This window comes from Periplaneta americana, chromosome 6 (genome assembly GCF_040183065.1).
Source record: "Periplaneta americana isolate PAMFEO1 chromosome 6, P.americana_PAMFEO1_priV1, whole genome shotgun sequence".
Lineage (NCBI taxonomy): Eukaryota > Metazoa > Arthropoda > Insecta > Blattodea > Blattidae > Periplaneta > Periplaneta americana.
In genome coordinates, this window is record NC_091122.1 from 142,134,708 (window position 1) to 142,161,003 (window position 26,296).

Consider the following 26,296-nt stretch of genomic DNA (forward strand, 5'->3'; position numbering starts at 1 on the left):
ACGGGACTCGTATTTGGGAATCCGCGGTTCAAATTCCCGGACCGACTAACCTGACTATTGTTTTTCTGTGGTTTTCCACAGTTATCTAGGCAAATGCCGGGTAGTTATTTTCATTTCCATGGTCCATTTCCCTTTCTACTCCCTGTAGAAAAATAAATAAATTTCATATCATATCATTCATCTTCATCATCTCATTCTATAGGCATAGTCAGGTCATGACGCATATCTTCGTCCGCTTGCAGGAGGTGCGTACTCTCCGAAACCGTCTTTGGCTTCTAAGCCTTTCGCAATATCTCTACCAGGATTCCTTCCTTAATAGCACTTCCGAGGGCGCTTCGACACTTTAGAATGGCTGTCGCAATGGATCCTGTGTTGCTTGGTCACCTTGGCGGTACGAACTTAGGGGACCCATTGGGTGAGCGAGTGAGGGGTCTCATGCGGCCGGTGGGGTGGTACACCTCAATATAATTCATCCCATAATTCGGGGTGTACAATAGACTACTGTCGAGCTGACGTGCTGAAGGGTCGTCCCTAACCCGCCCCTAACCACTCGATAACTTACTACTACTACTACTACTACTACTACTACTACTACTACTACTACTACTACTACTACTACTACTACTACTTCTACTACTACTACTACTCTACTACTACTACTACTACTAATTAAAATACGAGATATTTAGCGCACTTTTCGTTGCATTTTCATATGTTAATTTATGTTAATCGTGGTAATGAACTAAAAATGTATTGTGTTTAGTAAATATAGCATAAGATTTCAATTATTTCACAAAATAATATTTAATTAATTCACTTTTACTTCTCCGCCCTATATAGAGTAATTACAACGTTTTTATACTGTTCCCCTGTCATGAACATTGCATGTCTTGTAAATGACTTGGAACACAATATTTCAATAATTAAGAGTTCGATTGTAAAACTAAATAAAATAGCAATATCGTGAATTTATCCGGGTGTGGTCTTGTTCGTAATTTATATAGCCGATATTGGCACCATGACAGAGACATTTAAATCATTGTTGCGTGTGTTTTGAAATTTGTCTGCCTTAGATTTATATTTCAGTAATTAACTTCCACTTCAAGAGAAACTGATTTTTAAGGTGAGTGGAGGAGATTGCTTAAACAATGAACATGTTAAATTTTTATTTTAGGAATTAACAGGATTGAGATTGCACAACGTAACATAAACTTAACATAAGAATATTAATCACCATTTTATTTTTTGCGTAGCTGTTATTCCATGGATAGGATTATAACTCTAATTTTGCTGTTTTCATAATGATGACATAAGTCTGTGTCAGAATATTGTGGCAACAACCAGAATAATAGTCTTTTTACATTTTAACTTGACATTGAATATTTATAATTCTTACTGGTTTTTGAGGGAGCCATTTGAGTCTTGTCAGTAGTAGAAGGGCTATGTTTAGGCCCAGTGGGATATAATTTGTATAAGGTTTCCGGAGTCTATTAAGGTTTATATTAAAGTGAGTACCGGTACTTTCTCAGAGATAAAATGGGGCCGGATTATATTTGACTAATGACTAGAATTTATTTAAATCTTTAGATTCAGTAGATAAGGATGATAGATTGCAGACCAATGTTCAAATTAAAGTGACTATTTCGTTTATATGACGTCATTCCATTTTCGGTCGATGAAGTTTAATGAAATTTTGAATTCCAACCAATCACAGTCATACATCGCGATAATTTCTCCGGCTCGATTTATCACTATCAATTTATCGCATGAACGCTATTTTATTTAGTCAGTGTCGCCAACTGTTCCTACGTAAATAGATGAGCATGAATCCATTGTACTAAATAAAGTGCAAAATCCTACTTCCACATCTACATCTTCATCTTCTAATTCCATGTCCATTGTATCTAAAGAAAATGACACTCCTTCATAAGAATTATTCATTTAATTAATGTATTAATCAGGTTATTTGCAATTATACTATAAAATATTTAAATTGAATTATGACTTCAGCAGTTGATGAAAACGTATTTCTGTTATAATAACAAAAGAAAGCGCAGTACAAGTAATTAACATTTTTAAACGTCTATTTTGATTTTTTCATTTGGCATTACTGAATAACATTCAATTTCTTTATTTCAGTAATCTTTATTCATCTATTTCGACTTCATAATGTCTGAATAGGTTAAGTATTCATAAATATACAATTATTAACATTTTGTGAGCGAATTTTAGGGATTTATCATTTATTTTTTATTTTATTCACGAAATAGTCCTCATAAATGTCACTCGAGGTCTGAGATTTTCCAAATAAATCTCAGACATCTTCTGATATTACAGTAGAAGGGTTTGCAAAGATTATGTTATAGATTTTATTTTAAACATAACTTTGAGAATGACTAACGGCCAAATAATTTTTTAAGATTACATTTTCGATTTTTCTTCTAACACAGAACTTTTAGGATGACTTCCGTCCAACTAAAATGTTATGCGCTGCTCAAAAACAAGAAAGCAATTAAAGATCTTTATAATGTTAATATAAAATTGTAGATGTTTTTGAAGACGTTGAAAATTAAGAAATCTGAGACGTAAGACTGAAGAAAGCAGCAGTTGTTTACGTGACGGAAAATATATCCCATAATAAATTACGATGTAACGGTTGAATAACATCACGAAGATATCAGTCAAGTTTGCCTGTTCGTGACCGAGATTCGGGCATTATAGACATGTAAATCCTCCCTTCAGATGGTGTACATAGTACATAATGTAGGTTACATTCTGTGATTGACAGCGAATGGTTGTAATTGTAGGTCATTATACCTCTCATTCCGATTGAGACAGGTGTCACGCATGAGTCAGATTCATTAACATTGGGGCTTGTTATCCGCTTTTCCATTAACAAAACAATCTGCCACGTCATTCAGATTCTCATTCCCAGACTTCGGCTGAAATTCCACGAATGCCTAGGGTGTTACCTTTTACATTTATAAGTCTGGTAATGGGAAACACTGTTCTAAATTTCATACGGAACTGGAATTTTGTTTCATTGCATCTCTGTGTCTATGTCTAAGTGATGAGTTTGTATCCTTGCTTTATTTACATAGAAATAGTTAAGTTAACTAAATCATAAATTTTTAAATCGAGATAAAGATATTGCTCTTGGGATGGGTATAGAGTTATTCCTCAGAAAAAAGAAAGAAAGATTGAAAAGAAGAAAGGAAGAAATAATGAAAGGAAGAAAAACAATCTTGCACAAATATAATAAAATAACCCTAAGCTTACCGTGAAATATTTGATAAAATCTTTTAAATAGATACAGGCAATTTAATGCCAATCTTTTGGTAATATTCATTATACGGTATATATATATAAATATAAATATAAATATATATATATATATATATATATATATATATATGCACATAAATATCTAGTGTGTAGCCTATATATGCATTACGCAGTATTAGTTAAATGTCCGCATCACCTAAATAACTTTTGAAGCATGTGGTTCAGTGACATGGAACTCGGTGTGTAGGGATAACGGTAATACTAGGAACTGAATAATGGTAATACCACAGTCTAATATCATACAGTCACGAAGCTTGAGGTGATTTTTTGCATTTCTCGCGATACAGCGCTCCAAGCGGTTAGCAACTGAGAGTACTAGGAACAATAGACTGTGCCGGTACTATTTCACATTGTCTATGATGAGGCGATAGTAGCGATCCTAATGGCTAGCAACTAAAGTTCAACTGTCATTGGATGCATATTCCCTACGTATTGAGCTTCGTGACTGTATGTACTAGACTGTGGTATTACCGAGTTTTTTCTACTTCCGGTTAAATCTGAAGTAACTGCAACTCTCTTATTTTAAATGGAATACCCAATATATTTTTATATTATAGAATAATGATCATTAAGAGATTTTCAAAAAGTACCCACGCCAAATAATTCTGTACAAATTTATTGTTGCTAAATGAAGAAAACAGAAATGTTGATCTAACGAATATTACGAGTAAAACGCTTCTTTTGTTTTCTGTGATTTGATTGTCCTTTGTTTATATCCATGGAATACGAGTAAAACGCTTCTTTTGTGTTTACTGTGATTTGACTGTCCTTTGTATCCATGGAACCATGTTTATTGATACAGAAAGATCTTATTTAAGCAGAGTCTGTGGATACCCAGAGTAGCGCAATCGGTCACCATTGTTATTCCATTTCAACACGCTTGGGATAGGAACATTTAAAGTAAAACTCAATTTAGGCCAGTGTCCGTGCTTTTAGAATTAAAAATATTTGATTCTGATTTACGTTATATAAGCTACATTCATTCAACTGTATACGGCAAATAGTGCACGTTGGAATAACAATGGCTGATTTGTCGTCATTTCCGGCGCAAAGGATTGCGGTAATCTGGATATCCACGGACTCTGTTTTAAGGGATTGAATCTGACACCTAGTGCGTTAAATAATTCTATCTGATATTGGTTGGCTATAGAGACAGGCAACAATCTCATCGAGAGGCGGCGAATTTATTTAATTCCACGTCCAATTGCACATACAACCACAGCTTAGTATATACAGTTGCGAAGCTCAATACTTACCAAATATGCAAACATAGACAGTTGAAATATGCATCCATTGATAGTTGCTAGCCATCAGGATCGCTACTATCGCCTCATCACAGACTCTTTCCCTAGCAGACGATAAAATGCATTGTACTTTTGATATCTGTTCTTTTGAAAAATTAACACCTTCCTTCCACTATTGAAATACGAAATACATAAGGTTTATATATTATTTTCATAAAGTATATATAAGGGGAGAGTCGGGTAGTATCGGATATCGGGTAGTATCGGACAGTGCGTTTTTTTCATCTACCACCATATGGTAGTACCTGAATGACATGGTTACGTTTCTCTATGCGACATTACTGAAACGTAACCATGTCAATCAGGTACTATCATCGCGTGGTAGATGAAAGAAACTCACTGTCCGATATTACCCGATGACCGATACTACCCGACTCTCCCCTATATTTTATAAACTCACCTTCCTGGATCTTTCGGAAGGATAACTCTGGCCTCTTTTTCTTAGAATTTATAGTGCAACAAACGTCTCCTTGTCCCATATCATTACTCAAATTATTGTATTTTAGCCATTTACAGTTATTACAACCGATAACGAACATTTCACAGTTTACATAACTTTTCACAACAATGCGAAATACGGCACAGTCAATGCCTTTTCGATCTAGACCACGCCGTAATGTATGTTCGGGTTTTCTATTTCAGTGTATGGAGCTCAGTGAAATATATTATAACTTTATTGCGTATCATAGCTAAGTTTTATTTAGTGTAATGTGTCCATAAGTTCCGTTTACTTCTTGTTGCATAATATGTTGCAGAAATAATTACAAAACTGTGTTATTTTAATGTGAAGAGAATTTTACATGTTAACATAATCTTTTCGCATCAACATTTTAAGTTTAGAATGGAAGCTATTTTGAGGTTTAGTAAAAAAGAATTTATATTGTGATTTTAATATAGCACATCTACCTTCCTTGATAAAGACAGAAAATTTATCATACCACTCTTATGAAATTAGTGTACGTACGATTGTTACTTCATCTCTTAGATAGTAGATAAATACAATAATTCAATACTCAATTGTAGTATTAAAAATTGAATGTGCGGAGTATCATATATGACATTATGCTTAATTATAATGTATAATTGCGAATTTAGGAATATAAGATATAGTAAACATAACCTATAATATTTCCATATGAATGGCAGGGCATCGGTGACCACTAAAATTAGACAGAAAGGGGCAACTGGGACAGTAAACATAACCTATAATTTCAACATATCTAAATATTCGTGCGGTGCAACTGAAAATTATTGAATCGTGCATAAATGAATGTACAATAATTTCGCAATATTTAATCGAAATAAAGGCAGGTACGTCTATTACACATACGAACAACGTAATTTTCACACCAAAAATAATATTACACCTTAACTCGCAAGGAATTATTTCTGAAGTGTCTCCTAATCATTGTTTAAATTTTATTAATGCAGTTACACTACATTTTAGAGAAATATATGTTACTTTTTATGCATTCCAATTAATTTATATGGTTGAAACGCCGCCCTTCGTGATCGGGTTAAGCGAGTCAAATGGTCTGCCTTACGGCCTGTATTAGATCACGATGCCAGTGACACAGTCTATTGTTCCTAGTACACACAGCGCTCCAAGCGGCTAGCAACTATCGCGAGAAATGCAAAAAAATCACCCCAAGCTTCGCGACTGTATATATTAGACTGTGATACAACAGTGACAAGGATCGAGAAAATTTACTGAAACTGGAAGCGTAAAGGACTTAACCAAGATCAGGTCGCCAACCATAATTAAAAATTAGAATTCTTTCCTTTTCGCTAACATCAGATAGAATTATTTAACGGACTAGATGTCAGATTCAGTCCCTTAAACAAGATCTTTGTGTATCAATAAACATGATTCCATGGATATAAACAAAGGACAGTCAAATTACAGTAAACAAAAGAAGCGTTTTACTCGTATTCGTTAGACCTACACTTTTCTGATTTAGTAAGAATTATCTAGTGTGGATAATTTTTGAAAACCTCTTAATGAGCATTATTTGAAGATATATAGAAATATATTGGGTATTCTATTTAAAATAAGAGAATTGAAGTTACTTCCGGTTAAACCGGAAGTATAAAAAACTTGGTAATACCACAGTCTAGTATATACAGTCACGAAGCTCAATACGTAGTAAATATGCATCCATAGATAGTTGCTAACCACTAGGATCGCTACTATCGCCTCATTACAGACAATGCGAAATATTACATGCACAGTCTATTGTTCTTAGTACCCTCATAAACTCAAGCTTCGTGACTGTATATACTAGACGGTGGTAATACTATTATTGAGTTCTTTGTATGCGGCTATCCCCCACATCGAGTTTCAGATCACTGAACTATATGCTTCAAAAGTTATTTAGGTGGTGCGGCATTTTAACTAACCCTTATAGGAGATAAGTATAAGATTTTTGTTTGTTTTGTTCATTCATTTATTACAAAATTTTAAAATAAGGATCATTCAAATTTTAAATAGTCATTGATTTGTGGAAACTTCCAGAGAAATGCATGATGATTGCACAATTTTCATTAAAAGTTTCAGAAATTAATTACTGTTAATTAGATTCAGTTCTTTAAAAATGTGGAATGAAGCAGAAGGAATGAATTTCAAATATGTCAAATTCTGTTTACCTAGTATTGAAAAATACTGAGGTATAAAATGTCAAATTTTACTTAATTTATATAATTGGAAATGTGTGCTTGTCTTCTTAAGCGATTTCAATGTTGGAAACCTAAGAATTGAAGGTAAAACTCGCTCAGGAAGACCAACTATTGTAGATAAAGAGGTTCTATTCACCAAATACTGGAATAACAGCCATTCGCCAATAGCAGTGAATTGTCAGCAAATCTTGATGTTTCCAAGAACCAAGACTATAATCTTTCGCCACTTCATCAATTTGGGATTGTGTCTAAATGACACTCTAAACGGCGACGGTTAGGCCCCTATGAATTGACCGAAGCACAGTTAGACGTACTTAAATATTACAGTAGATTGTATTTAGGCTATTTATCCTAATTCCATAATGCTAATTTTTGTATGGATGTTACACGTAATTGTAGAAATTTCCTCAAATCCCCTGCCACTTTTTCTTTGTATGAGAGAACGTACGTTTACTGAAGTTTATTAGCATATGCTCAAAAACATACCTAAACATGTTATGTAGATTTACATTTCAGTGGTTCATATATATATGTTTGAAACAGCTTTGTGTTTAATAAACAGTCAAATTTAATGGGGCATATTTACATCTAGGCCTCTCATAATTTCAACTTTATAGTGATATATTGCATCAAGATTGAGAATATTGATGCCGACACACATCATAAGAAATTAGTAACTGTGAAATGTATTCTAATAGCCGTTCCTTTTGTAGAAAATCAATGACGTGCATGAATTCCACTCGTTGAAGAATAAATTTTACGCTGTGTTATGAACTATAGAAAGTACAATAATAAGATTATAATATTAGTCATCTTGTTACATGCGTATAAATTCAATGCAGTTTATACGTGAAACAATGTTGGGAGGGTGTCGGGTGAAGTTCCTAGGTAGCTCAGTTGGTAGAACATTGGTGCGTTGAGCCAAAGGTCCCGGGATCGATACCCGGTCCCGGAATAATTTTTCCCTTGAAATTATTCAAACCTGCTTCAGAGGGAGCTTTACTTGAAAACTAGACTTGCATAATATATACGTTACTGTAGGTACGTTAACAGAAAACCACAATTTCAAGTCACACAGAGTTTGTGTGCATTCGATGTGGGTTTCTGGCGTCTTGTCACCCCATTCGAGTTATGTGGACATAAAGGGAAAAGTTATGACTGTGTCGGGTGAAGTTCTTGGGTAGCTCAGTTGGTAGACCGTTGGTGCGTTCAGCGTTCGATTCCCGGCCCCGGAACAATTTTTCTCTTGAAATTATTCAAGCCTACTTCACAGGGAGATTTATCTGAAAGCTAGATTTGCAATGTTAACAGTATTTTCTTAATACTGTTCAACATGCTCATATGCGTAGACACGTTGCGATACTATCGATATAAGTATCGATACTTTACTTGCGATATTGAATATAATTGGATTCGATATTGAGTTTTCGATATTTTACTGTTATCGATAGAAAAAATAGCAAATAGCAGTACGAAACAAAAGTACTGAAGCGACAGGACGAATAGGATTTGTAGTTAACCTAGTAGTTATTGTGTTGTTGGAGGTATTGTAATTAAACAGCTAAAATGCCTCCTGTTAGAAGTAAACTGTGAACTTATTTTCTCAAGAAGAATGTGTGGACGGAAATAATGGCAGAGAAAAAATTCTTGGGTGTTAGTTGAGTAATATGGGATTCAGTATCGATACCAAGTATCGCTTAAAGTACAGTATCGCAACTTCTCTAGATGTAACTCTGCACTGGGAGCTACGAATTCCATATTTGCTAATTTTTCAAAGAAGGAAATGGACTCTAGGCACACTCATGAATCTCCAAATAATGTAATGCTGAAAATATTCAATGACTTGAGCATCGAAAGCAAAAATTACAAGCATCGTCACCGGTAATAAACCCAATATAGTGGCATTGCTCTTTAATGAATTTTAGCGACACCATTCGATACCTTAAGTATCGATATTACTCTATGGTAATATCGATATTGAATATGGAATTCAGTATAGATTCCAAGTATCGCTTAAAATGCAGTATCGCAACGTCCCTACATACTGTATGCGTAAGTGACAAAGAGAAAAAAAAAAAACAAACAAACTAAAGATTTGCAATAACTGTTCGGTTGTGTGAGTCACAGTGTTTACTCTTGAGCTGTTATGAATGTGGAATTATAAAAAACACCATTTGTATTTGTAAAATTGCGCACCTTCCGTTTTCCTCGAATTGAGGTGCGGATTTTCGACCATACAAAACTGTTTTATTTTACTCAAGAGTGACGTTGCAGGATGTGACGGCAGATTTTTATCACTATCCATAAACGAACATTGCGATGGTCCAGCTGGAAGGCGTTTCATAGAACTTTCTATAACATTTCCTTTCTTTGTCATGGAATGTCCGCCATTGCATCCCGCTTCACTCTTCTTACTTAATACCATATTTCTGACTCAAGATGAAACATGTGCAGAATTGCACGCAGGCTGATTACAGTATGTAATATTTATCAAGTAGTCTACACCTACACAATGGCTATGTTGATAAAATCGAATCTTACACTTCGCATGCCACGTTCGTTTTCCGGAAACATTTATTTTTGTGTACGATGTCACTCAGATTAAATTCTCATAATTTTTTAATGATTTCAGATTATTTTTCTATATTCTTCTAATTAGCCAGTTATACACTGGAAGTTCCTAATTAAAATTTTTCAGGAAATATTTTCCTTGCATAACACAGACATTCTTACTACTAGATGCTGATGCCTTGCTAGTAATTTTTATCCAGTTTTCAATATTTCGGTCGTTATTCTGACATTCTATTTAAGGGGAAGCAGAGGTGAATATTTCAAAGTCCACAAAATTTATCCGATTTGTTTGAAATTGATCATGGATACTAAGTATGTTATTAGTAATGGACATACAAAGTTTCAACTTTCTAAGTACAATAGTTCTGTAAATATTAATAATTTTATAAAACTTTATATCGTTTGATAAAAAATGCTCCATGCACCATATTGTAAGAAATTTTCAATATTTCTTTTTATTTATATGTTCAGAGAAGTATTAGTTTATTATGGGAATAATATAGTAATACAGTTATCTTGGTTTTAATTTCATACTTCTAAGGGCACAAAATCAAAAAAAAAAAAAAAAAAAAAAACATCGGAATGTCAAAATAAAGATAATAAAAATGGAAAAAACCAAATTTTCATTTTTTCTTCACTTTTGTTCGAAAATTTCACCTCTACCTCCCCTTAATGAGCATTAACAGTATGTGTCCTCGATAGTCTGGTGTTTACCATGTTTGCCATTGGATCCGAAGCCAAATAATTCTTAGGAGAGGAAACATTTCTTGACATCACTGCTTCAGAAAGTGAAATAATACTTAATAATAATATGACACAGATTTACAATATGTAAAATAGTTCAGCTTCAGACAGAATTACCGACCATTTTTCTTCGTTTCGTGGGTAGATGTCTCTGAAAGTCCTGTAAGACTTCAATGATCTGTGTTCCCCGATACAGCAATATTAAAAATGTGTGCCACGAAGACACCGCTTAATTTTCCATTACACGTCTTACATTTTTCTTAACAATTTACTTTCTTTATCATGTTATAGTTTATTTTTGAGCTATTATTTAAAAACGTATATAAATTCAGTCATATTCATATTTATTACCATCATACCGCTTTCAGGTAGTGGTTTCCCTCAGTATGTAAATTACATAATTTCCAATGCTCCCAAATTCTTGTAAGATATACTTTCCGATTTCTGGATTTTATACGAAAAACATTTCTCACAATTTTAAAAAAGTAAGATATTTTATTTTATTGAACAATTATACAATAGCCTATAAGTAGATGCAATTTTTGTTTACAAATTTACATAAAATATCTATTATTTTTTGTTAGAGCAGCTGGCTACTGACTGGAAGGTCCGGGGTTCGATCCCGAGTGGTAACAGAATTTTTCTCGTTCCCAAACTTTCAGAACGGCCCCGAGGTTCACTCACCCTCCTACAAAATTTACTACCGGATCTTTCCCGAGGGTAAAAGGCGGTCAGAGCGTGGTGCCGACCACACCATCTCATTCTAGTGCCGAGGTCATGGAAAGCATGGGGCTCTACCCCCATGCCCCCCAAGTGCCTTCATGGCATGTGACGGGGATACCTTTACCTTTTTTTACCTTTAAATATGTATTTTTTCAGAATTACAGTAGTTTATTAATGTATTTTTTATATTTTATTACTTATGGCTTTTAAGGAACCTGGAATTCATAGCCACCCTCACATAAGCCGGCCATCGGTCCCTATCCTCAGTAAGGTTAATCAAATCCCTACCATCACATCCCACTTCTCTCAAATCTATTTCAGTATCCTCCCATCTACACCTTGGCCTCCCCAAAGGTATTTTCTCCTCAGGTCTTCCAACTAACACTCTATATGCATTTCTAGATTCACCCATACGTACTACATGTCCTGCCTATCTCAAACGTTTGGATTTAATGTTCCTAATTATGTTAGATAAAAAATACAATGCATGCAGTTCTGCGTTGTGTAACTTTCTCCATTCTCCTATAACTTCGTCCCTCTTAGCCCCAAATATTTTCCTAAGCACCTTATTCTCGAACAACCTTAACCTCTTTCCTCTCTCAAAGTGAGAGTCCAAGTTTCACAACCATACAGAACAACCGGTAATCGTTCATTTAGTGTTCTGCTCAAGGGCAGGTTTTTCACTGCAAACCCAGCTTTCTCCAATCGTTCCTATTTTCTGCCTTCCTCTGTGTTTTCTCATATGATCCATATATCTTAATGTCGTCCGTCATCTGACATCTTCTTCTACCCCGAACTCTTCTTCCGTTCCCCATTCCTTTCAGGCAGTTTCTTCTCAGCCAGTAACCCAACCAATTCTTCTTCCTCATCCTGATCAGTTTCAGCATCATTCTTTCTTCACCCACTCTTTCCAACACAGCTTCATTTCTTACTGTCTGTCCACTTCACACTTTCTATTCTTCTCCATATCCACATTTCAAATTTTTCTCTTCACTTCGTCGTAATGTCCATGTTTCTTCCCCATATAATGCCACACTCCATACAAAGCACTTCACTAGTCTCTTCCTTAGTTCTTTTTCCGGAGGTCCGCAGAAGATGCTCCTTTTTCTATTAAAAGCTTCCTTGGGCACTGCTATCCTCCTTTTGACTTCCTGGAAGCAGCTCATGTTAACCATTAATATGCTATTTATAACTGTTTTGTAAATCGTAACTTTCAGCTTTTTTATATATCTTCTATAATGAGAAAGTAAAATGAGGTTGTTAGCATGTTGCAGAGGTTCTGAAGTCTTCTACGAAGTCGTAAACTCATGGAAATATTTTAGACATTCGGTACAATTGGGTCTGGAATACTCAGGTCCAACTTAAACTTCCTGAAGTCACATGTGCTTATGCAAAGAATGTTTCTTAACCATTCAGCATGGAATAACATCGTCTTGAGCACTTAAAACACTTCAAATACAAAGTTATTGTTAACATTTTTCCCCTCATGAAAATGTCTGAATCGAAATCAACCTAAGTAAAATCATATTAATCTTATTCTTGGTCAAATATAAATGCATTATAACTATGAATAGTACTGTGTTCTTAATTAGTGCTTCAATCTGTGCCAAAGAAAGTTCTGTTTATTGCATTTCTCAGTGCACATAACGTTTTCATTTCCGTTTAAATTTATTCCTTTACGCATGGACGACCACGAGACAACAGGAGTAGATAATAACATTTGTAGAATGGGCGGTGTCTTGCAGTGTTCAGGTACTCCGACAATCGATTTAAGATTAAATCCCTTACTCAGAGTCGTTAGTGGCAGAAAGAACGTTATGAAGACGCGTCTTACTGTAGAGCACGTTACTTCTAACTATTTTTGCCTTGCGTGGTGTTCCAGGACCTGACATCAATTGCAAGGATATCCTTCGGCTACTGTTTTTATGCATACCTCCTTGTCCATATTCATAATCTTCCATATTTGGTTGTATTGTAATGTAAATTGCGCTTCTACGTCCACATTATATGAACAAATAGAAAGTATTGTGATTCTGCAAAAATTGATTTTGTGTTTTAAGCGGAAATAAATTAGTACATTTTCAGTATCCCTAAAACCGAAAATGGCGTTGGACATTCCATCTGTCTGTCTGTCTAGAGCGATTTATCCTAATTGGACGAACTATGTTCCTGTTCCTTATAAACGAGTAACACCATATTTTAACATCTATATAATTTTGTAACATTCTGAAATAGTGAAATGCAAAGCAAGACCTATGCTTTGAGTCTCCTTATAAACGAGTAACATCATATTTTAACGCCTATATAATTTTGTAACGTTTTAAAATAGTGAAATGAAAAGCAAGACCTATGCTTTGAGTCTCCGTATAAACGAGTAACACCATATTTTAAATCTATATAATTTTAAATGCACATTTTATTAAATAAAAATAGTATTACATTATATGAATGCAATACAAATGTAACTATTTTATGTTAATTAGTACAAATTTAATTAAATACATTTAAGCCCTATACAATTTGTAAATAAAATCAATTGTCTTACTTAGGGATAATACAGAATTAATTTAGTGTGAAATCCAGAAAACGGAAGTAGAATTGTGTGTCTTTTGAATAATAGTTATAGAAAGTAAACAGTAAGTGATAAATTGTCACTCGCAAAATCATAAAAGAACTGAACTGTTGCGAAAAGTGTGAAACATATGACAAAGTTTTTTTTTTTCATCTTCGTAATATTCTTCCTTTTTTTTGTTGATAATAGTGATTAATACAAAAAGTGAAATATTCATAGGGGAAACTCATAGCATTGAGATTGTATTTATTAATAATATACGTTATGTGTAACTCAAGGAGAAATTATGAATGAATTATGTAATGAATTCACTAAAACATTTTCAGAACCAAAGATATCATCTGTGCATTAGCATTACTTTTCATTACGCAAGAGGATTTGAAATAAAATCATACATAAACAAGTTTTATTTGGAAGAATGACTTTTTACGTCTGATGTAATCCTACATCCACAAGTAGGCCTAACAATAATTAATCTTCACAGTGATGAAAAGAGCATAAATGGCAACAGTAATTCATCTAAATTTTATAAAGATTCCCTCGCTGGCAATGACTGCAAAATTTAACATCAGATGACTTTGAAGAAACCAGTAACAATAATTAGGGAAACATGTTCACCATGACCTTTGACTGCGTAACAGAAATGTTCATCTCAGTGGCAATGACGCAGCTCGGAATTGCCCGACGTACGCAGGTACAGTACAGTTTCATGGTTCACTTAAAATGAAACAAATCCCCAGTTTTCCCATTGTGAGAACGCTGAGTCCGAAATTACTGTGTTTCCTCTCATCACAATAGTGTTTTGTTCTTTTAGTACTGTTTCCATATTAAACAGAGACGCAACGTAAATAATCGAATACTTAAAAGAGTGTTGTAACATTTTGTAATCTCTTAAGTGTCCTTGAAAACTTCTCTGATTTATTTTATCTGTAATTGTAGATTATAATATAATATAGAAGCAGATGAATCACATTAATAGTACATTGTGCAACGAGCCTATAACGGTAGTAATTAAGACGCGAGTATGTTTATGAAACTCGCTTGCGCACGTTTCATAATTTTCATACGAGCGTCTTAATTACCATTAGGCCTATAGTCAAGTTTCATACGACTTTTTATGCTCGACCATATTGACTTTTTCCGGCAATTGGTGAAATGAATTTGCGGGAATGTGCTTTGTGAAAGGCTGGAACATGACGGTGAATTGATGTTAATTTGTGTGTTGTTTTTTTCGACTGAGTTTAATATTGTCTAATCTCGCGCTAGTTGTCTTTCGATTGCATATCCGAGAATAATCGATACTTGCGTTTTCATATTGCTACAATGATATTTTCTGATTGGTGGAACACCTGAACTTTAATTAAAAGGTGTACTTTAATGAGGTCCATTAAAGGGCTGCTACCAGGTATATAATTACTACATTTCGGCATGGTCGAGCATAAAATATAATAAACATTATGTTTGTTATGTATAAATATAATGCTTCGTAAATTCATTAGTACTGTTAAAATTAACAATCATGCGAAATAATAATACAGCGTTACTCTTTTCATATTTTTTACAATTTGTTTAATGAGAAACGAACACATTTTAAGACTGTGCTTTGATGCGATTAATTAAATGCATTTATTGAACAATGAAAATTATTTTAGCGCTTTATTCAATAATTTCGTCGAGAAATTTGGTGTCTTTCGAAGAAATATTCTCTAAGAATTATTATCGTTGAAAACTACTCTATCAAAACTTCGCATAGTTCTGGAGCTGGTATTATAGGCTATTGGTTTCTTGTACTTTAGAACAATCAGAATAAAATAACTTATTTTTGGTGACACACATGCAATTTTTCTTTCGGCAAATTTCTTTACCGCCGAAAGAACAGTCTACAAGAAATATGAATTTCACGGATTATTGATATTGAGTGAGAAGTAACGCCGAATTTTTCACATTAGACATTTTTTTCAATAAGTTAATTCCTCTTATTATTTCCTCAACGATAAATAATTGTGAGCATTTGGTGTTAAAATGTGTTTTCTTCTGGTACATTTTTGTACAGTATACGAATTTATTGCCAGTTATATTTCGTTGTAAATTGAAAATTAGTGTCTCCAAGTTAACGCAATATATTTTATCATTATACTTTTTACACATTTCACAATTCAGTTTCTGTGTCTTGCTGTAAATAACATTACTGCTTATAATTTATTTTCTTCAATTTTTATTCATTAATGAAATCATTTTACTCGTAAATGCTCTCAAATAAAAATGTGGTCTTTCATTTTTGGACTTAACATACACGTTATTCTTTGTAATCTGTAAAGTAACATATATTTGACTTGAATTAATTGATAAGTTATACATTATAATAATGTGTTGCACATTTACATAAAGCAGCTTTACGTTTATTGAACTAATTTATAATATTAATTTTCTATTTTACAATATCGGCATTTAGGAGTACTATAATATGTGTTAAAATACATTAGACCTTACTTCATTGGTCCACCCATACGTAAGAAATTTGTTAACGGCAAGGAATGCAAAGTGAGACGCTCTTCACTATCCCTGATTACCTAGTATGGCGAGATTGAGGCTAAGGATTCCCTCACCATCCAAAAATAATGTTGTATATAATAATTAATTTCTCAGAAACATAGGAATTGGGAACATACTGCCTAACTGATTCCACTTATCTGTTCGTCTTATGTAAGAAGCATGACATTTAAAAAAATCGTTAAAGCCAATTTCAATTAAATCATTTCATGCTTTGAAATAAAGAACCGTTAATTTTGTACCAAATATTATTATTAGACTATATTTAATGTGCATAATTCCCGATAAATTAACTTATAGATATTGTATATGAAGACTATACGTCCATTAGACTATTTTAAGATAAGCTGCTATAAACCAAGAGACGGTGTTTGTACAAAGAGAGTAAAAACGAGGACTAACCAGCTCTACCTTATCAGGGAAAAAGGAATAAGAAGTAGACATTAAATAATTATATAGTTAATGGGAGAATATTAAATACGTAGATTGAAATAATTGTATACGACAAGTATTAAATTAAATTATGGTTTATTTAACGACGCTCGCAATTGCCGAGGTTATGTCAGCGTCGCCGGTGTGCCGAAATTTTGTTCCGCAGGAATTCTTTTCATGCCAGTAAATCTACTGACATGAGCCTGTCGCTTATAAGCACACTTATGGCCTGTTTCCCCCAAGTACTGTTAGAACATTTAACGAATGTTAAACTCTAAACAGTTTGTTAAATATAGTTTTTTCATGTCTTCAACACTAGTTTGGCTTAACAGATTGTTATGTGTTTGTTAACTTTAAATGTAGGATTTTAAGCAGTTAACTCATTTGATAGACAGTTAAATATGGCAGATGACACCACAGCTGTGAAAATAATATTTTATGTCTCTCTTTAAGGAATGTATCATGAATGACTGATAACATGACATTTAAAAGACACTGAAAAGCTAATATAGGGAAGATAATCTTCAAAAGTAAACTGATTATCATACTGGCTGTTTATTTTGATACTGAGCTATTATATATTAAATATTCAGAAAATGTGGAATCTCAACCAGATCAGGTAACTAGGAATGGTGGTTTATATACTATGCATGATACTCAATTTGTGACAATATAGATTTTCAAAATAAATAGGCCTCAAAATTTTGCAAGAAATTTGAACCAGACTTGAATATCCTACAAACAGAAATAGACCACTTACTCTAATTCAGCATCAACCATTTACTCTTAATTCTACGATACTGGCTCTTTTCAACTAACCAATATCAATAGTATAGCCAATATCAATAGTATTTCAAAATACACAGTGAGTATTATATTAAAAAGGTTTCAGCAAAAATTGCTTCTTTGAGAAGTCATATAATTATTATTAGCATTAGTACTATAACCTTACTTTGTAATATTATTAAATAGTAATCACCTACAACTTTCATTTGTCTTCGTCTTTATCGATCATGGCCGGCTGCACCAGGTTATGATTTTATGCATGTTTCATGACTTACTCTACAATACAGAATTTAAAGAATAATATCAGCCAATAAAAATTCCCTTACATGTGCAAAATCATTATCAACTGCTATTGAATGGTTAAAATAGTGTTAACGACTGTTATAGTTAAGTGTTGGTTGTTTCAAACAAAATGATGTTGAAGAAATGGAAAATACATTAAAAAATGTTAAAAATAAACAGGCTGTTAACTTAACACTAGTTAAGCCAAATTAAACATGTGGAGAAACTGGCCATTAATCCTTAAATTGGCAAAATTTCATTTCTCACACTAGTTTATTAAACCGTGTCGGACTGTAAAGAAAACAACTATCGCAGTGTCTATATTTTATATGTTGTGCAATATTGTAGTATTGTGAAATTTTGATTGAACTTAATTTTCTTATCAATTTTTTCTATTGTTCTATTAAAATTATAGCATACAGCTTATTAACCTGACGTATCCTATAGAATACTTTGTGAATTTAAGGGTTAAATGCCATCGACCTGGGCTGGGATCGAACTCGCAACCTCGAGCATAGAAGGCCTGCGCTGTGCCGACTGCACTACGCAGCCCGACACGACAGGTGTTAAATTCCAATTTGAGTACTGGCCATTAATCTTTAAATTGGTAAAATTTCATTTCTCACGCTAGTTTATTAAACCGTGTCGGACTGTAAAGAAAACAACTATCGCAATGTCCATATTTTATATGTTGTACAATATTGTGAAATTTTGATTAAATTTAATTTTCCTATCAATGTTGTCTATTGTTCTTTTAAAATTATAGCATGATATAGCCTATTAACCTGTTGTATCCTATAGGATACTTTGTGAATTTAAGGATTAAATGCCATCGACCTGGGCCGGGATCGAACTCGCAACCTCGAGCACAGAAAGCCTGCGCTCTATCGACTGCTCTACGCAGCCCGACACGACAGGTGTTAAATTCCAGTTTGAGTTACATAGTCAAGTGTTTTGAGAGTAGCTTACGTTTCCATATTAAATTTAATTTTTGTAACAGTGAGATTAATGAGATTAATGCTGGAAAATAACGCGCATATTTATGTTAAATAATAGAAACCATTTATGGGTAATATTCTGATGAGTATATTAAATATTAATTAAAGTAATTATTAGGCCTATCAAATTGGAGAAAGGCTAATTCACGGCAGCTGGAAAAATTTCATATGTCTTCATATCAAGGTAATCGCCTGCCTGTTTTCTTCTAAGTTCATCAACAACAAAAAATTCTTTATTTCACACTAATGATTGTGTTTTATGGAAGCTGTAATGTATTAATGAAGCACCAGTGCTGACCAGAACATAACACATACTCGGATCTGATGTGACACGTACCTCTCAGCTGAAGGATGTCCGGACCTCAGAGCTGCTGTCTGGATAATCGCTGCGTATTCACTGAGCGGAATGGGAGTTGGGCAACCTTATATAAAACTTCGCGCATGTCGAAGATGCGAGGGCGGGTGACTATTCATTGTACGCTGATTTCTGCACGCATTGTTATGTTGATATTGATGTAATCTCTGTTTCTCACTTCTCGGAATTACAAATTTGGCTTTTCCCATTTACTTGGGTGAAATAACCTGCCAAGTTCGGTTTAATGACTTGAACACTGTTGTTAACACCTAGGCTAAGAGAGTAAAATTATATATGATTCGGCTCTCAAAAATAATGTTCGTTGTTCTTACTGATTGTTAAACATTTTAAGATGATATTTTAATAACGTTGTTTCTTAACTTTCAAAGTTTTCTTTACTGTTACAGTCAAAAGAATTATAAAATCTAAGTTAATGAAAAGTAACTCTTTTTATAATGGATCATAATTAAGCAGTTTATGACTAAATTGGTTATGGAGAGAAATTGGTAAAATTAATATAAATTCGGTGGGTAAAATTATAATGGAGAGGAGTAAAGAGATAGTGACACAGAAAATGTTTCGCAATTTAAATGGTTTAAAATCATTAATAAATTAGAAAGAAATGAAAATCATATGGGAACAGGAAGAATATACGAAAGTTAACAACAGGGAAGAAAGGGTGGGACTAGCGTGGTGAAGATTGGGAATTTGGAGGTTAAAAAATAAAAGAAGAGACGTTGGAAAAGATAGGCCTATATGTCCATTATGTAATAAAAAAAGAAGACAAGTTACACATTCTACTATCTTGTCCAGAAAATGAAAGAACAAGAAAAATTTATATTCAGGAGGCATTACTAAACCTAAATGTGGATAGAATAGCATATAGGAAATTGTGTAGCTCTGTAAACGGAAGAAAATTGAAGAAACTCGGAAAATGTTTGTATATAGTAAAGAAAGAATTAGAACTAAGTTATAAACACATGTAAGTATATAATAAATATTAATTAAAGGGAAAGAGGTGTTGTTAAGAAATAACTAGAATGATTGTACATAGTATGGAGTATATAGTAATAGTTATTAATAGTAAAATGTAATTAAGGGTGGTTTCTTGGAAAACATAAATGTAACAAGACCACCAATAACAATGACACACAAATTGTACATAATTTTGATGACATTAAATACTGTATATACAATATAATGAACCATAATAATACATGATTTCGGTTTTGGAAATTACTTTCATGAGAATAACAGAACTGTGGTATCCATTTTTTTTTTTTTTTTTTTTTTTTTTTGTAAATCAATCACTATGGTACGTAAATGAAATACTTTCAATTAAAATACATTCTGTATGACTATGATGCGGGCGTATCTTTTTACGAACTTTTATTCGATCCCCGCCTTAACTTGAGTGTACATTAGAGGAGGCAAGACCTGTCCTGTGACCTTATCATGTGCCGTGGCTTTATCACCAATGGGTAGGGAGGGGGAATATAAGTTTTAGTCTGACAGACAAACGTTCTGATGGGGGCAGATAAAAAAGTTAAAATTTTTTCTTCCACCGTGTTAATAATGTTAAAAGAAGTGCTTATACAAATTTTGGCCACTCGACCGCAATTACGAGGCCGTCCAGAAAGTGATTTTCATTGGGGCCGTTTATAGAAAAAAGCACAATTGCATGGAAATATTTATTGAAACAGATACAGGAATTGTTGCGCTATTTGTCAACATATTCCCCACTGGAATTGAGCCATTTGTCATACCATGAGATCAATTTTTGTGTCGTACAAGTCAGCCGCCTCAGATCGGAACCAGCGTTTGACTGCGTCTGCACCTCTCTCTGTCTATTCCATAATATGAGAAATGTCTCAATTCCGATGGAAAATATGTTGAAAAATAGCTCAACAATTGCTGTATCTGTTTCAATAAATTTGTACAATGAAATTGTGTTTATTTTCTGTTAACGGCCCCTGGCGAACTTATTTTTTTACGGCTCTCATAATTGCGGTCGAGTAGCCAAAATTTGTATAAGCACTTCTTTTGACATTATTAACATGGTGGAAGAAAAAATTTTAGCTCTTTTATCTGTCCCTATCAGAACGTTTGCTTGTGAGATGAACTTCCGGGTTGGTCATTTCGTATAATATTAACCATCATGAAACAAACTCTCTTTCTGATAGCTCATTCTTTCCTCTATCACAGCTCGCATGCCAGATCTCGTCTCCTCATCTGTACATGTGGTAAAAAATCGGAGAATGAGGTTTTCTCAGGATTTTCCTATTTCCCCTATCACTACAGATTTTTTTCAGTCAACACTCTCTATATCGCTCTATTATTTCTTCATTTCATATATTTTCAAACAATGTTATAACGTTATAAGATGTACGAGATTCGCTGATGCCAAGTGGAGACGACCAGCTTGTCGGGAACTATCTATATGACATCACGGTCGATTATCTGGTGACCGTTAGAAATTTGTCCATATTTCAACGCTATGTCTGGGGCTGAATGGCTTCCCGTAAGGTCACTTAATCAAATCATCCTTACCTCCCAGTGTTTACTTAATGAACTGCTCACAGCGTGTATGCGTACTGACGGAAGAATTTTCTTCTGCACACACACACACATACACACACACTTATGATCAGGACAATCAATAGGTGTGTTAATATCCGTTAAAGCATAAAAGTTAGGCCTATTAAGCTCCAATATCATAAGCTTTTGTAGGTTTCCATACAACATTTCTTTTGTTAAGTTTATTAATACACGCTTTAACATCTGTGGTAATATCGCGTGTTAGGTTGTGTGCGCATACCAGTAGGCCGTTGTCACTATTGTTGAGTTCCTGTTTCTATTGTGTTGTAGATGGCTTGTGTTCATGTAACTGATTTCAGATTTTGATTAGTGTTTATGATATTAGTGAGTGAGATGGTGATGAATCATGATATGTAATTTCAAATCCGGCATTTGCCTTTGTGTCTGAGGGAAACCATGAAAACCCCCGAGTCAGATTGGCCGGCCACGGAGTTTGAACCCGGGATCTCCCGAATACGAGTCACAAATGCTATCGTCTACGCCAACTCGCTCGGTTTCATATAAATTATTTGTATTTGGAAGCCATATAAAGAAAAGATAAAAATATCGACTTACACCCTGATGTTTATATTATTTCATTGTTTCTTTTTTGTTATTTTTGAAAGAATAACTCCATCGTCATCGTTGGCAGTATGGTAATACTGTGCATTGTCTCATGTTGGAGCTTTCTCAGCCCCTATATTTGAACCTTTTCTCGCCCTAAGCAGATGAGGGCACTGTGGAATCCCCGTGACGTGGTGTTAGCCTGATGATAGACCTTCACTTAAGACAATACAAGCTATTATATCGACAACACGCAAATGTTTATGCCCAGGGCGGGATTCGAAGATACGGGCGTGACTTCCATGCAGCATCAACGCTGAATCTACAGCACGATCGGAATAATTGTTACTTTTCAACGTTACGATATAAAATGTAATTCATTCCGCAACAAGACAGAAACAAATAATATTCACTGAAGTTAAACCGTGAAAGCTGAATTTTATTACAATATGTAAATAAACTCGATAAAACTTACCATGTTCAAATGGTATTATAGTATGTGTTATTCATAATAACAACTTAAGCTATATAAATATGATTTCTCGAAATTCTCTTTATTATAAAGCGATATTGGCTGTGAGTCTTGTCTATATCAAGTGCTTAGGTAAATTGTCCTTCTTTTAAGATTTTTCTTTTGTACCTATAATTAAAATTATACACAAATTAATTCATTTATAGTGTTCCGCCCAATGGTTCCTTCACTACAAACCCAGAATTCTTCAGTCTTTCCTATTTTCCTCTTAGCCTCCGCATATTATTCATATATCTCAATATTGTCTATTATTTAATATCTTCTTCTGCCTCATACTCTTCTCCCGTTCACTATTCTTCCAGTGCATCCTTCAGTGGCAGTTTCTTCTCAGCCAGTATTATTCTTTCTTCACCAACTTCTTCCAACAAATTATGCTTATGCTTTTATTCTGTTCTGTTAAGTGTATGATACTTCCATAATTCTTTTAGGCTTGTCAATAATGAAACATTTTCTCTGAATGGGTTAATTTATGCGAAAAACATCAAGATACAGTAGGTCAAATTTCAAAACATTTCTCCTATTTTCGAAAAAAAAATAGCAATATATAAAATGACTTGAACTGAACATATAAATCTAATATTCAGATCAAGATTTCCAAAATTAATCATGAAATATAGGCCTACTCCAAAGAGAAGAATAGAACAAGTCAACCAATGAAGAAATTGACGGATTAATTCTGAGACCGGAACAGGTCAACAGTGGCTTATATCCTTGAAAGATCGTTACTGATTATAATCAAGATGAGATAATTCACTTCATGCTGGGGATACGGAGCATAATTATTCACTTACGCTTTTGGCGGGAGCTTAATTAAATACAACAATAATGTGATTCATTTTATCACTGTAGATAGATCCAGGAAACAGGAAGAGATCTGTCCCTATCTGATCATTGATTTATTCATTTCACTCTATTTACCCTTGTATAAAATTCTGACTCATGAATTTGTATAAGTTACAAAAGACAATTAGCAGTGCATGTTCAACGTATGCTTTGAGGTAAACGTTCTGAATATATTAACCTTCGTTTTAGTTCCTATTAAATTAATTTAAATTAAGTATTATAAATCCATACTTACATCAGAAATGGATTTCGAGGATTTTTAGTGCCGAAAAATTAGAGGTTTAACATACCTTTCTGTATTCATTCACTGTTCCTCCTCCTCTTAAACGAATTTTTAATTTTATCCAGGAAGCGTGAAAATTAATTTCCAAAATTGTATTACGTGATGAGTAAAATTGAGTTTCCTTCAAGTAAATTTTTATAAATTACAAATTACAATAGTATAATTACATAGTAGCATTGTGAAAGTACAAAAAGTCTACTTCGATATTTTCACAAAACTCCTGTTCTCAGCTCCCACAATATAGAAGTAGTGGTTTTTCAAAATGTTTACCTTCTCTTATTTTGTATGAAGTGTTGCAACAATGTTTGGTTTGAAAATATACGAATGAATTCAACTAGAATTAATGCATATGAAATATAATTGTTAATAAATAGATTACGGTCGGTTGTTAATAAGTCACATAAAAAGTCAGACTTTTTTCTATTTCTTATATAATAGAAAGTCAGGAAAAAGCAGTATAGACCGAATCTATTTACAATTTGTCAGAAAATTTAATTAGTGTTCACAGACTTGCATAGCTATCATAGCTATGATAGCTTCTTCTCGCTCAGTAAAATTGTAATAAATTCTCAGAAAGAATTATCACAATATTACCAACATTTATCCTATAAGAAAGATATATACTTATTTATTTTAAAATAAGTGTTGTCAATTGTTGTACGTACGTAGTGTTATTTTATATTCCTTCTATCAAACCACATCTTTGCCACACACTGCATATTGGAAACATCGTGAGTGCAAAACCTATGGGCATGCCTGACTTATCCTTGTTAATATTAGTAACTAAAAACCCATGTTTTTTTTTATAATAAAGGTATATTTGTTGATTGTAAATATTGCGGTTCTTTCTTCCTGATATAGAAAATTTGCTTTTGATAGGATTTGGAGCGCCATGTATAAACAAAGAACGTTTGTTTCTCATTCCATATAAGAATTAATCATTTACCTATTAGCATAATATCCATGATACAGTTGTTAATATATTCGTAAAAACAGGTCATCAATGGAGAAGAGTGATTTGAATAAGAAATAACTTACTTCGTGCTCACCTGATGGGCTCTGATTTCATATATTGTTCGGTAAATTATTTTTTTTTCTAAAGAAGAACATAATGTTTGGACACGAAATAGATGTGCTACTGGCTGTGATGTGAGGATATTGATCGAGCTTGCCTTTTCATTTAATTTTATGGCAAACTTTTATATTATTACTCTATAAATAAATCAGAACGAATTGTAAATAACGTTGGTCTCATATACTTGCTACATTTTCACACAAAATGTCATTGCTATTAGTTAACGGTTAAAATGTAGGCTATAGTGAGCAAATAGTCTATATACCATTTAATATTGCATATTTATCTACAAAAAATGATGAGCTATACAGGTCGATTTTCTCTTAAAGTTCTAACTTGGGAAAAAGTGTTAATATTAACCTAAATAGAATTCATTTTAAAACAGCAATAACTAAAAAAAATATTGACCCATACATAGTTCATTAGGGGCAGCGTCCTTAATTAAATCATAGGCTTACACTTAGATTCATGAAATGGTTTACATCGTCATATATTCACATACTTTTTTATATATGTTAAGTTAACTGTCAAATAATTTTCAGTAAGTATTCAGTAATAAGATATTTGTATTTTAAGAGGCATTTATTTTTGACAATATAATTAAATATATTTATCTGGTCTTCAATCTAATTAATAGAGTTCAAAGACTATATTATTTTGTTTCAGGAATGAAAGAAAATTGTCCAGCAGAAAGATAAAAATCGATGGTCCTTTTTCAACGAGCACCAGCAAACAATTTCTATTCGATGTACCCGAAGGCTTTGACAGTAAGGTAAGTCAAATTTATTTATTTTCACACAATTTTATGTATTCATACATACATACATACATACAACATACATACATATATACGTACGTACATACATACATACATACATACGTACGTACGTACATACATACATACATACATACATACATACATACATACATACATACATACATACATACATACATAAGTACATACACAGACAGACAGACATAAAAACATGCGTGACTGACAAGTAGTTCCCTTTTCTTGTGATCCAAAGTCAGACGCGTTATCAGTTGCGTCACAGGGCCGATAACGTTTTAGTGAGCCAATCAC

At 33.4% G+C, this 26,296-nt stretch overlaps 1 protein-coding gene and 1 long non-coding RNA gene across 3 annotated transcripts in view; one reads left to right on the forward strand and one right to left on the reverse strand.

The window, feature by feature from the left end:
• LOC138701862 (protein yellow-like) overlaps positions 1-26,296 on the reverse strand; it is a 118,836-nt gene that overhangs the window by 43,612 nt on the left and 48,928 nt on the right. The window contains exon 1 of one of the 2 annotated variants that reach the window (XM_069829192.1): positions 19,321-19,387. The exons of the other annotated variant lie outside the window; for it this stretch is intronic. The gene's annotated coding sequence lies outside the window, so the exon portion shown is untranslated. Of the gene's footprint in view, positions 1-19,320; positions 19,388-26,296 lie in introns of those variants that run through there. 2 annotated transcript variants of the gene reach the window in all.
• LOC138701865 (uncharacterized) overlaps positions 1-26,296 on the forward strand; it is a 173,149-nt gene that overhangs the window by 27,223 nt on the left and 119,630 nt on the right. Inside the window, exon 2 of the long non-coding RNA XR_011332711.1 lies at positions 25,879-25,984. This is a non-coding gene — a long non-coding RNA (uncharacterized lncRNA). The remainder of the gene's footprint in view (positions 1-25,878; positions 25,985-26,296) is intronic.